The 12,925-nt window shown below is 42.8% G+C and overlaps 1 protein-coding gene across 2 annotated transcripts in view; it reads left to right on the top strand.

The window, feature by feature from the left end:
* The window catches only part of LOC309567712 (galactoside alpha-(1,2)-fucosyltransferase 2-like), a 312,387-nt gene that overhangs the window by 159,962 nt on the left and 139,500 nt on the right, over window positions 1-12,925 (top strand). The window contains exon 2 of one of the 2 annotated variants that reach the window (XM_082273152.1): window positions 11,830-11,914. The exons of the other annotated variant lie outside the window; for it this stretch is intronic. The gene's annotated coding sequence lies outside the window, so the exon portion shown is untranslated. The remainder of the gene's footprint in view (window positions 1-11,829; window positions 11,915-12,925) is intronic. 2 annotated transcript variants of the gene reach the window in all.

Raw genomic sequence — 12,925 nt, forward strand, 5'->3', positions numbered from 1 at the left:
CTCCCCTCCTCGCGACTCCTCTTCTGCGGCGGCAGGAAGCTGACCGGGCGGTGACGGTGAGTGACTGATGCACGCACCGGCACCGCCCCCAACGAGGTCAGCATGGATGTCCTTAATCATGATTGGTCCAGGCTGAAATCTGGACCAATCATGATCCAAGACATCACAAAAGGGGGGTGGTGTAGCGCCGTGCTCTGCGCTACAGTTACGTCCCAGAAGGCTGCCATTTGGCACCTCTGCGGGTGGAAAACCCCACCCCCCAAAGGCACCAATGAGGCGGACGCCCCTTGTGGGCAAAAATATATATATTTTTTTTAATCTTTTTTTTTTCTTTTTCTTTTTTGGGGGGGGGGGGGGCGGCGCCCCTGCGCCCCCTATGGGCCGGCCGCCACTGCCTTAATTCCTACAATGTAATTGAATGATAAGCCTGGCTATCTCTCTCTATAGTATATTTCTTCTTTATAACTGTTCTTGTGCATGAGCTTTTTGTGACAGTGACAGACAACTGTGTGGAGCTATACTGTTTGGCATAAATGAAACACTGGGTGACCTTTTGTTTGACTTCTGTTAATGCAAAACCTTATCTCTTCCATTAGGGGACTTTCCCAGCTGTCTCGTGGCAGGTGCAAAACTTGTCGAAAAGCAAATGAAGCCTGAAACTGAAACACTTTGTCAGTGTGGCAGAAAGGGGTGAACCGTTCCATGTTTCTGCATGAAGCCAAATAGAGGGTTTTGCCTGATACCACATTATGCCCTGTAAAACTTTATTCCTACACCCCCCTTGCTGTGCCACTCAGTCAGCCCTAATCTGTATTAGAGTTGGGCGAACGGTTCGGCCCAAGCATGTGTTCAGCTGAACATTGGCTCTTTGTCCATTCAACAAACACCCTAATTATCGGGGCATTCGACCATATGGTCAGCCCACTGAAGGACCAAAATGCACTCGCAGTGCGTTACTGCACGTTTACCGCAGTATATTTCTGTGCGTTACTGCGCGCTTATCGCAGTATATATTTTAGCATGTTACTGGACATTTAATGCAGTATATTGCAGTGCGTTACTGCACATTTAACGCAGTATATTTCAGTGTGTTAGTGCAAGTTTTTCACAGTATATTGTCTGGGAGGCCCATCCTGTTTGGGAGGCCAAAAAGGAGAGACAGACGTTCTCATGGCACAGTGAGGGGGCCAGCAGGGTCTGTGTCCACGGGCAAAGGTGGACGTGGGCATAATTTTCTCTATTCAGCCACAGCATGCAGAGGAGGTGGTGAACTGGCTTACTAAACCATCTGTAACGGTACTCACCGTCACTGGGAGTGAAAGACAGATACTCAGGGACACTGGGAGTGAAAGACAGATACTCAGGGACACTGGGAAAATGCTTTGGATAACTTCGAATGGGAGAGTTATATTTATTAACAATGTTTCTCAAGAACTATGAAGAAATAATCCCACTTTTCACTGTGAGACCTATAGCCTGTTGCCATGAAGTCTGTGACACCTAAATAATCATAGAAATACGTAGATGTGTATTCCATGTACTTCAATGTAGGAGACAGACAGACTGTCATTGGCAGTCTTGTCCTATTGTCTGTTTTGAGGTGGGATGTGTAAGCAAGGGAGGGTTATAACCCCTGTCAGATTTCTTTTCACCATCTGTATCCCATTGCTGAGATTTTCCTTCACATCCCGTCCCATAGCCAAACAGGCTGGATGATTTCCCTTCTATTACTTTTCTGGAGACAACCTAAAATTTGGGATTTTCTTTTACTTTTTCACTTTTGATAATGGTAAACAGGACAAATAGAGAAGGTGAATCTCCCTAATCCCTCTCCACTCTATCGAAAACTATAAAAAAAGTTTTGTTTTTGGTTATACTTTAGGCATCAGTAAATCACTGCTCATTTAAACATTTCTGTTTTTACAAACTTTTTTTTCATTGATACATGTCCCCTAGGGCAGTATCCGGACCCCCATAACCATTGTATGTCCCATTACTTGCATATAAGCCTTTGAAATGAGCACCAGGGGTTCGTTATTCGTTTCTGAACTTTGGGGATGTTCAAAAGTTCAAAAAAAACACAGAACACAGTTTTTGACAAGTCCTTTATAAAAAAAAAAAAAAAATAGTGTCCCTCAATGTAAATCCATAGTAAATCATGACGCCCACCCACCCGAAAAATAGAAAAAAATTCAAAAACACTTTGCCTCTTCTGAGGCGTCCTGCCGTATTCCATTCTTCAGCTTTGACAGCTCTTTTATAGGCAAGGGTCGGGGCTACCCATTACGTCTGACATCACATGACGTCAGAAGGGGAGGTGCCACTGGGTGTTTATCAAATGGGAATAGGTTTGCCAGTTAGATATTGTCAGAATTTATCTGTCATGCTTACGTAGGCACTGCTTGGGTCCAAAATCCCAAGCCATGGGTAGGGATGCTGAGAATATGATGTCAAAAAGACAGCTGGGGTAACAGTAAGATGGCATCTGGCAAAGGTAAAAGGTGCCACCCCAGACTTCAGGTGAAGCATCAATATGGCAGAGCCAGAGTAAGTGATTGCTGTTGCTTACAATTATGTAGTGGTGGTGTTGTTGTTGTTGTTTTAATGATTAGTTGTAATGCACATTTCTATCCTCTTTATGATACAATATGGATCTTACCTTTTGAGCTTCTAGGTTTAGGCCTGCTTAATGAAATAATGGGTAAAGGGCAAAAATCACTTCTGCCACCTTATTGAAACAAAATGTAAGGGTTTGGATGAACTGTGGGCATATAATAGTGTATTTGGAGGTTTTAAATTTGGATGAACTTCTCCAACCAGTTTAACTATATATTTATGATTCAGCAGACTGCCCATTTCTCCTGTGACAGGTGTAATGGATGCAAAGACAAAGTTCCTCTTGGAATTAAAAACCAAGTTAGACAATATAACTTGTTTTACTGGGTGACAATAAACAATTTATTCCAGAAAGCAATAACTTTTCAAAACTTTGCATGTTATCTCATCCCAGAGGCGTAACTAGAACCTTCAGGGCCCCGGTGCAAGAAACCATGAAGGGCCCCCCGGACCCCTGACCGGGGCCCTTCCCTTCAAGCCTGGGGTTCTTCCCACTGATCCTGGGTCCCTTTACTCTTGCTGCTGGGCCCTTTATTACGGTCCCGCAGCGGGACCCTTTCACAAGTTCTGCAGTGGGCCCCCTTCCTGCCAATTCAGGGCTTCCCAATGGTGGTGGAATGCCAGGGCCCGGTCAAAAGTGTCATCTTTGCGATCCTGGAAGTTCACCCACTGGTGTCAGTAGTTTTTATTTTTTGGTATTTTAATTGTATTATTTTTTATCATTTTATTTTATTTTTTTACAATGTCACTGACTATGACATGTCCATTCAGGAAAGGAAGGAGCTGGTAAATTACATATTTGGTACCCCCTTCCCAGTTCTCTATTGTGACACATCCCCTGTAGCAGCTGGCAGGAGAGGGGAGGGAGCACAGTGGGGGGTAGGGGGCAGCACCATGGGGGTGGGGACCAGGGGAGCACACAGGGGCCCAGAGACAGCAGAACACAAGTGAAGTGGATAGAGGGAGTGGCAGGGACAGCATACAGAGGAACCAATCCCCTCCATTTTCCTCCTGCAGCTACAGGAGAAAAAAGGAGGACAGTGCTTTCTCTATATGCTTCCCCCCGCCACCCCTCCTATACAGGTGTACAGGGGAGCCGCACAGACCCCCTGGAGCATGGGGCCCGGTTGCAATTGCAACCCCTGTAGTTACGCCCCTGTCTCATCTCTATCAGAACCTTGTCCCCAGAAGCATTTATGATGCCCAGTTACCTGCTTTTTGAAGTTTTCTTTTTGAAATAAGTATGTGGCTTATGATATATTGTTTACAAATTACTTAAAGTCAGTGGCAAAAATGCAAAGGTACATACCTAAATAATGATGTGTAGTTCCTTAATCCCAATTAAAAAAATAATAATCCAGATAGGTGTTGCTTTCCATTGAGAAGAAACAGCAAATCTTTATGTGTCAAGATAAGCATGCCAAAGAAAGAATTATTCTGATATGGATCATATTAAACAAGAGCTTCCTATTACAATACTAAGAATGAAATAGGACATATACTCCTCATACAGGATTAGCCCCATTCAATCATTTTTACCATGGTGTCTCAACTGTTTTTTCAATACTCCCTTCCCTTGTTTTAATTTCCTGGAAGGGAATTTCCTAAAAAAAAAAAAAAAAAAAAAAAAAAGGAAGCGAAAATACTCTAGGGAAACACATATCTGGCCTAGTAAGTAAAATTATGTCAGCCACTGCCCTACTATAGGAGGAGAGGGATCTTTCCATTTTACTGGAATGCATGACCTTGCAGCAATAGTCAGATGAATCCTTAACAAACATTGCTAGTTTCTTCTGGATAAAGAACTTAAGTGCAGAGGACAAGCTGCTGAATTATCACCTAGATAGGCCAGTGAGTTTATGAATCAGTTTACAGACCTCAAGACAAGAAAAAAAAAAAAATTGACTCCCAAGCAGGACTAGGCTTTATGCAAGAGCATTCCTTCCGTTTCCCTACATCTCCAGCACTTGGAATTTGCTTCTGGAAATATCCTATGTAGTCTGGGAGCATCCCTATACTATCTAGAAAGAATCTTTAAATTTGGAATGCACTTTAGGATTTATATGGAAAATGAAGTGTATATGCATCCGTAAACTGCTGACTTCAAGTTTTGTTGCCTCTTCTTCAACAGAAAACTATGCCCCCCATTTCTGACAAAGTAACAAGTATAGAGCACCAAGTGTAGAGCAGGCAAATGAAAGGCTGTGCAGAATGGGAGATGGATCCTTACATGAAATTTCATATGCTGTCAACTCAGAATATTTAATGTCTAAAGAATTAATAAAATGTTTGATCTGTAAGGCCTGCCAAAATAGCAATTTTCGGAAAATTATATTTTTCACATTTTTTTATATGAAATTCCCCCCCCAAAAAATGTAAAAATCTAATTTTTTTTTACATTTTTGCCAATTTGATTTATGCTACCTATGTTTGGTAAAAAAAAATCACAATAAGCGTATTTTGATTGGTTTGCGCAAAAGTTATTGCGTTTACTAACTAAGGGAAAGATTTCTGTCATTTTTGGTGTTTTTTTTTTTAATGGCGGCGATCTGCGATTTTTTTGCGGGACTGCGACATTGCGGCGGACAGATCGGACCCTTAACTGACATTTTTGACACTTTTGGGGTTACCAGTGACATTACTGCAGTAATCAGTGCTATATATATGCACTGTTACTGTAAAAATGACACTGTCAGGGAAGGGGTTAATTTTATTGGAGAGGGAGGGGTTAATGTATGCCTGGTGCTTACTAACGTGTGGGGGGGGGGAGGTGACTGTGTGACACAAGGACAGATCGAGGGTTCAACTATGCTGAACCCTGCAATCTGACCCTGCCTGTCACTTCAGAGATCCGCCCGCTTGTGTTTACACAGGCGGGTGGATCTCCACACTCGATTCCCTGACGATCGGGGAAGAGCAGCGGCGATCGCCGCTGCTCCTCCCCTGGCCCGACTCCCGCTGTGACTGAATACAGCAGGAGCGAGCCTCTGGCGGCACACGCGCCGCCGAGATAGGGGAGTGTCTGACAACGTAGGTCTACGTCGTCAGACGATAACGAACCACTTTGCCTCAGTAGGCTCAACGTGAGCAGACAGCAAGTGGTTAAAGAATGAAAGTGTTCTCTGATTGCAGGAGTTGGAGAAGTGGGGAGTAGACATCACGTTTTCCACCTCATCCAATCAGAGAATGCTTTGCATTAATTGAAAAAATGCATAGCATTCTCTGAACAGCATTTGTCGAGCAGCTGACCTCCTGTTTTCAGAATGCAGCAGGAGTCAGGACAGTCACACGGCACGGCACCCACAAACTAATGGGGATCACTGGAGTAGCATTGCCTACTGCAGTGATTTTCAGCATCTACAGGAATCCCACAGGTACGGCATATGCATAGTTACATTGGTCCAAGCTCAAACAGTGTAACTGTGTAAAAAAAGACATACAATCCCATATACACAATCCTATACCCACAGTTGATCCAGAGGAAGGCAAAAACCCAGCAAAGCATGACCAATTTGCTCCAGCAGGGGAAAAAAATCCTTCCATGTAAGAAGCCAGTGGGTAACTCCTTAAGGATTCACCCACAAATAAAATTAAATTTTTGGATGGACTATTTAAAGGAGAAGTGCAGGAAATAAAAAAAAAAACAGACAAACATTCATACTCACCTATAGGGCTGCAGCATTGGTCCAATGCTACAGCTGTTCCCAATCGGTTCTAAGATCAAGAACTGAGCGATCACATGACCGTTGATCACTATGTTTTTACTCATGAGGATTGATCACTCTCTGTGTTCAGGGCTGACTGTCAATCAGCATGAAGAGTGCTGACTGTCAATTTTCGGCTCTCTGGTCTGCCGCCCCCCAGTGCTCAGTGGAGCCCTGGGTTGTGGAGGGGGTGGGAATGGCTGTCTCAAGCTCTCAAGGAAGCTCTGAAATGCTGAGCCTCTTTCCAGTCATGTAGGTGGGTGAATCCTGACCCTAAAGACTGGATCCTTGCAGAACCTGGACTGGCTCTGTGATGTTAGTTAACAGCTGTTGGATGAGTCAGGGTCACAAGAGTGCAGAAATAAGTGTTCCCCTGTGACCCAAAAAGAAGTATGACCAAAAAAACTTTGCTCATTTTGAACTAGAAGAAAGTATTTCCTGAATAATATTACCTGTTTAGCTAAATTGAGGGGTCAAAAAAGTAGTGAGATATACAGTATCTCACAAAAGTAAGTACACCCCTCAAATTTTGTAAATATTTTTCTATATCTTCTTATGTGAAAACAACACTAAGGAAATTACACTTTGCTACAATGTAAAGTAGTGAGTGTATAGCTTGTATAACTGTGTAAATTTACTGTTCCCTCAAAATAACACAACACACAGCCATTAATGTCTAAACCACTGGCAATAAAAGTGAGTACACATCAAAGTGAAAAAGTCAAAATTGGGCCCAATTAGCCATTTTCCCTCCCCAGTGTCATTTGACTCATTAGTGTTACAAGGTCTCAAGTGTGAATGAGGAGCAGGTGTGTTAAATTTGGTGTTATCGCTCTCACTCTCTCATACTGGTCACTGGAAGTTCAACATGGTACCTCATGGGAAAGAACTCTCTGAGGATCTGAAATAAAGAATTGTTGCTCTACATAAAGATGGCCTATAGGCTATAAGAAGGTTGCCAAGACCCCAAAACTGGGCTGCAGCACGGTGGCCAAGACCATACAGCGGTTTAACAGGACAGGTTCCACTCAGAACAAGCCTCACCATTGTCGACCAAAGAAGATGAGTGCGTGTGGTCAACGTCATATCCGGAGGTTGTCTTTTGGAAATAGATGTATAAGTGCTGCCAGCATTGCTGCAGAGGTTGAAGGGGTGGGTGGGGGAGGGGGTGTCAGCTTGTCAGGGCTCAGACCATACGCCACACACTGCATCAAATTGGTCTGCCTGGCTGTCGTCCCAGAAGGAAGCCTCTTCTAAAGATGATGAACAAGAAAGTCTGCAAACAGTTTGCTGAAGACAAGCAGACTAAGGACATGGATTACTGGAACCATGTCCTATGGTCTGATGAGACCAAGATGCATTTATTTGGTTTGGATGGTGTCAAGCGTGTGTGGCGGCTACCAGGTGAGGAGTACAAAGACAAGTGTGTCTTGCCTACAGTCAAGCATGGGGGTGGGAGTGTCATGGTCTAGGGCTGCATAAATGCTGCCAGCACTGGGGAGCATCAGTTCATTGACGGAACCATGAATGCCAACATGTACTGAGACATACTGAAGCAGAGCATGATCCCCTCCCTTTGGAGACAGGGCCGCAGGGCATTATTCCAACTTGATAACGACCCCAAACATGCCTCCAAAATAACCAATGCCTTGCTAAGGAAGCTGAGGGTAAAGGTGATAGACTGGCCAAGCATGTCTCCAGACCTAAACCCTATTGAGCATCTGTGGGGCATCCTCAAACGGAAGGTGGAGGAGCACAAGGTCTCTAACATCAACCAGCTCCATGATGTCATCATGGAGGAGTGAAAGAGAACTCCAGTGGCGACCTGTGAAGCTCTGATGAACTCTGTGCCCAAGAGGGTTAAGGCAATGCTGGAAAATAATAGTGGCCACAAAAAATATTAACACTTTGGGCCCAATTTGGACATTTACACTTAGGGGTGTACTTACTTTTGTTGCCAGCGGTTTAGACATTGATGGCTGTGTGTTGAGTTATTTTGAGGGGACAGCAAATTTACACTGTTATACAAGCTGTACACTCACTACTTTACATTGTAAAAAAGTGTAATTTCTTCAGAGTTGTCACATGAAAAGATATACAGTAATAAAACATTTACAAAAATGTGAGGGGTGTACTCACTTTTGTGAGATACTGTATAGTGATGTTGGGGGGTGCTTAGCTCAGTGATAGAAGCATTTTTTCAGTGAGTCCACGGCAGTCAGCTATCAGGTTAAAGGGCGTGGCAGCCCATTTTTATTAAAAGGAACAAAATAAAAGTTTATACACAGGATTGCCCATACAGGGGTTCTTCTCCAGCAAATGCAACAAACAAAAAATATGCTAAGCCACCTGGCTCTTAGGCTTACTCTTCCTCGATTTGAAGTTCCATGCTGCCCAGGCCTACTTCTGGCCTAAACAGGATTCCCCAGCCCCCCTGGATTGGCACACTGTCCCCAAGACTGGATGTATCGTTTGTGCAAATGATACATACAGTACCAAGGTAGTGTCAAAATTTAAACTGTTGGCAAATCACATCTATGGTGGTGGGGTAGATGGAGAACGGCTGGAAATCATAGGTTGAAAAAAGGGTGTATTTAAAGGTCATAGCCCAGTCATAGTCAAAATATTTACAAAAACGAGAGGGGTCTACTCACTTTTGTGAGATATTGTATATATATATATATACATACATACATGTGTGTACAGCGGGTGAGATAAGTATTGAACACCTCACCATTTTTCTAGGTAAAAATATTTCTATTATGGTGCTGTTGACATTACATTTTGTAGGTAACAATGCAATCCATACATACAAGGAGACCACAACAAATAAGTTCAGAAATTAAGTTATGTGTAATAGAATGAAATGACACAGGGAAAAGCTTTGAACACCGGAGAAAATAAGGTGCAAAAAGGCATGGAAAGTCAAGACGCCAGCTGAAATCTATCAGTAATTAGAACGCAATCCTATCAACTGATGGCCTATAAAAAGGTGTCTCATTGCCAAGTTGTCACAAAAGAAACATCTCATGATAGGTAAAAGCAAAGACCGCTCTCAAACCTTTGCAACCTTATTGTTGCAAAACATACTGATGACATTGGTTACAGAATGATTTCTAAACTTCTGAATATTCCGGTGAGCACTGTTGGGGCCATAATGCGGAAGTGGAAAAAAAAAAATTCACCATAAGCCAGCCACGACCAGTTGCTCCTCACAAGATTTATGACAGAAGAGTGAAAATAATTATCAGAAGGGTGTCCAAGAGTTAAGGACCACTTGTGGAGAGCTTCAGAAAGACCTGAAATTAGCAGGTACAACTGTTAAAAAAACAATACGTAATGCACTCAACCGTCGAGTCCCATTGCTGAAGAAAAAGCACGTTGAAGCTCGCTTAAAGTTTGCTGCACAACATTTTGACAAGCCTGTGAAATACTGGGAGAATATAGTCTGGTCAGATGAGACCAAAACTGAACACTTTGGATGCCATAATGCACACCATGTTTGGAGGTCAAATGGCACTGAACATCACCCCAAATACAACCCCATACCAACAGTGATGTTTGGAGGTGCAGCATACGGTACTGGCAAACTTCATGTCATTGAAGAAAGGATGAAGGGAAAAATGTACAAAGACATTATTGATAAAAAATATGCTGCCATCTACCAGGATGATGACGATGAAATGAGGGTGGACATTTCAGCAAGAAAATTATCCCAAACACAAAGTCAATCTCAATTAGTTTTAAAGAAAGAAAATAAAGCTGCTAGAATGGCCCAGTCAATCACCTGACTTGAATCCAAAAGAAAATCAATGAAAAGAGCTAAAGATCCCGGTTTATTGAAGAGGCCCAAGGAATCGTCAAGATTTGAAGACTGTTTGCGTGGAAGAATGGGCCAAAATCACGCCTGAGCAATGCATGCTACTAGTTTCTCCATACAGGAGGCGTCTTGCAGCTGTCATTACCAATAAAGGATTTGTTACAAAGTATTAAATATATTTCAGTTAGCGTGTTTAATGTTTTTCCCTGTGTCATTTATTTATGTAGCCAGGATCGGACTACTAAAATATATATTCAATTAAATGCTTATTGTGACTGTTGGAGTTGTCTGGGTGCCCCTTAAAGACTGCTTTCAGCCGAAATGGGCCTCTCACAGGAAAAAGAACAACTGGATTGTGGGAGATGTAGTTCTGAATCAAGAGCAGACTGGGGGAACTGTTCTCCCAGGGAACAACGGAGAAGTGAAGGACCATGGGAGAGACTATATACTTATCTGCTCCACAGTGTGAACGCTCTCTTGCTTCCGGAACCCAGTGAGTGGGGATCAGCCTGTTGTGTGCAAACAGGACTGGTGGTGACTGAGGCATAGTACACGAGGTCTAACCCACCTGCGGAGCTCGTCCTCAGTGGAGCAGATGCTGATAGCTACACTGTGGATTCTGTCACAGTATAGCTGAAGAGGAAGTAAGTGAAGACCAGACGGACAGCCTGAGGAAGCAGAGTATCTCTCACTTTCAGACGCTGGAGCGTGGAAGAGCGTATCGCCTGTCTTATAGGACCCTCACGAATGGACATCTGAGAGAGAGCGAGGGTGCCTGTGTGGAATCCTGACCGCAAGTATAACCTTTTCCATCAACACACTGACCGCAGACACTATTGCACATATCACCTCCCTTGGGATTACAAATTATCACTTTGGACAATGATAAGAGCTCCAACTGCCGGTGAAGATTTATCAAGGCCTTGCTAGGGGAGGCGTGTGGACACCTGCTACATCTTAAAGGAGACACACTTGATTTGCTTACAGCATTGCTAGCTAGAACATTATTAGCACTAGGATAGCTTTAATTTTACCTTTAAGCTAACAATCATAGCATTATTTTAGAGGTCATCAGTCACTGTTTCAAATCTTAGAGTATTGTTTTACCACCGTTCATTGATATTGCAATTCTTTATTGGTCATTTCTTTATATCAGTTTTGCTGAACCCTGCTGGTTTAAGTTATACCTGTTTATCCCTTAAGTAAATAGCAAAACCTCATTTATCTTGTGTCAGTGTGTTCTTAAAGGTATATATATAATGTCGGAACCTAGAGTGTCAGGTGGGTTGGACGGTTCACAGGGTCACAGGAGTGCTGAGAAACTCCCATCAACCAGCAGCCCTCAAGGGGGCAGTGCTACAATTAAATGCAGTCAATTGCTGAGGGGGAAATAAATAGGTACCCACATCCTATAATTGTCATAAATTGAAGCAGACAGCACACTATGCTAAAATCACAGTTTTATTACAGATGATTTGTATTACAAAGCATTAAAGATGAGGCAAAAAACACACTAGGGTAAGAAATAATAAAAAAAATAAATGGCGGTGGTTGGTGGATGCACGAGGGCTGAAATACAGGTATTTCCACAGTGAGTATACAGGGACTTTTTGTTTGTGCGTTTTGGCTACATTGAACACTTGGCAGCATGAATGACTAGCTATAGTGTTTTTAATGCTCTCTATACAGGACCTACCCTAAAGGGACTGGCTGTTCTATCTGACCAGACTGGATGGGTAATTTACCCTTTGCATCCACCATAGCTCCATAAAGTGTGAGTGCATATTGCCTCACTACATAAGTATTCGCACCTCATTTACTGTTTAATTATCCCTCTTGTGATATCATTTTGTATGAGGGGCTATAACACATCTATTTTCAAAGATTCTATTCTAGGAAAAAACTAGCCATTTCCACTCTCTGTGCATTTGTCCATTTATACTGTAGATACGGTGTAAGTCCCAGGACACAGACCAGTAAAAACATTTACTACGTGCCCTGTTTTGTTCCCTTGGGTATATACCTGGGCTATGAATACACCCTTTTTATCAACCTATGATTTCCAGCCATGCTCCATCCACCCCACCACCATAGATGTGATTTGCCAACAGTTTAAATTTTGACACTACCTTGGTACTGTATGTATCATTTGCATCATTTGCACAAATGATTTCTACAGTCTTGGGGACAGTGTGCCAATCCAGGGGGGCTGGGGAATCCTGTTTAGGCCAGGAGTAGACCTGGGCAGCATGGAACTTCAAATCAAGTAAGCCTAAGAGCCAGGTGGCTTGGCATTTTTTGGAGAAGAGCCCCTGTATGGGCAATCCTGTGTATAAACTTTCATTTTGTTCCTTTTAATAAAAATGGGCTGCCACGCCCTTAAACCTGATAGCTAACTGCCATGGACTCACTGAAAAAATGCATCTATCACTGAGCTAAGCACCCCCCCCAACATCACTATACAGTATCTCACAAAAATGAGTACACCCCTCACATTTTTGTAAATTTTATATTACTGTATATCTTTTCATGTGACAACACTGAAGAAATTACACATTTCTACAATGTAAAGTAGTGAGTGTACAGCTTATATAACAGTGTAAATTTGTGGTCCCCTCAAAATAACTCAATACACAGCCATTAGTGACTAAACCACTGGCAAGAAAAGTGAGTACACCCCTAAGTGACAATGTCCAAATTGGGCCCAAAGTGTCAATATTTTGTGTGGCCACCATTATTTTCCAGCACTGCCTTAACCCTCTTGGGCATGGAATTCACCAGAGCT

The sequence above is a fragment of the Pelophylax lessonae genome (genome assembly GCF_965119305.1).
Source record: "Pelophylax lessonae genome assembly, chromosome: 12".
NCBI classification, from domain to species: domain Eukaryota; kingdom Metazoa; phylum Chordata; class Amphibia; order Anura; family Ranidae; genus Pelophylax; species Pelophylax lessonae.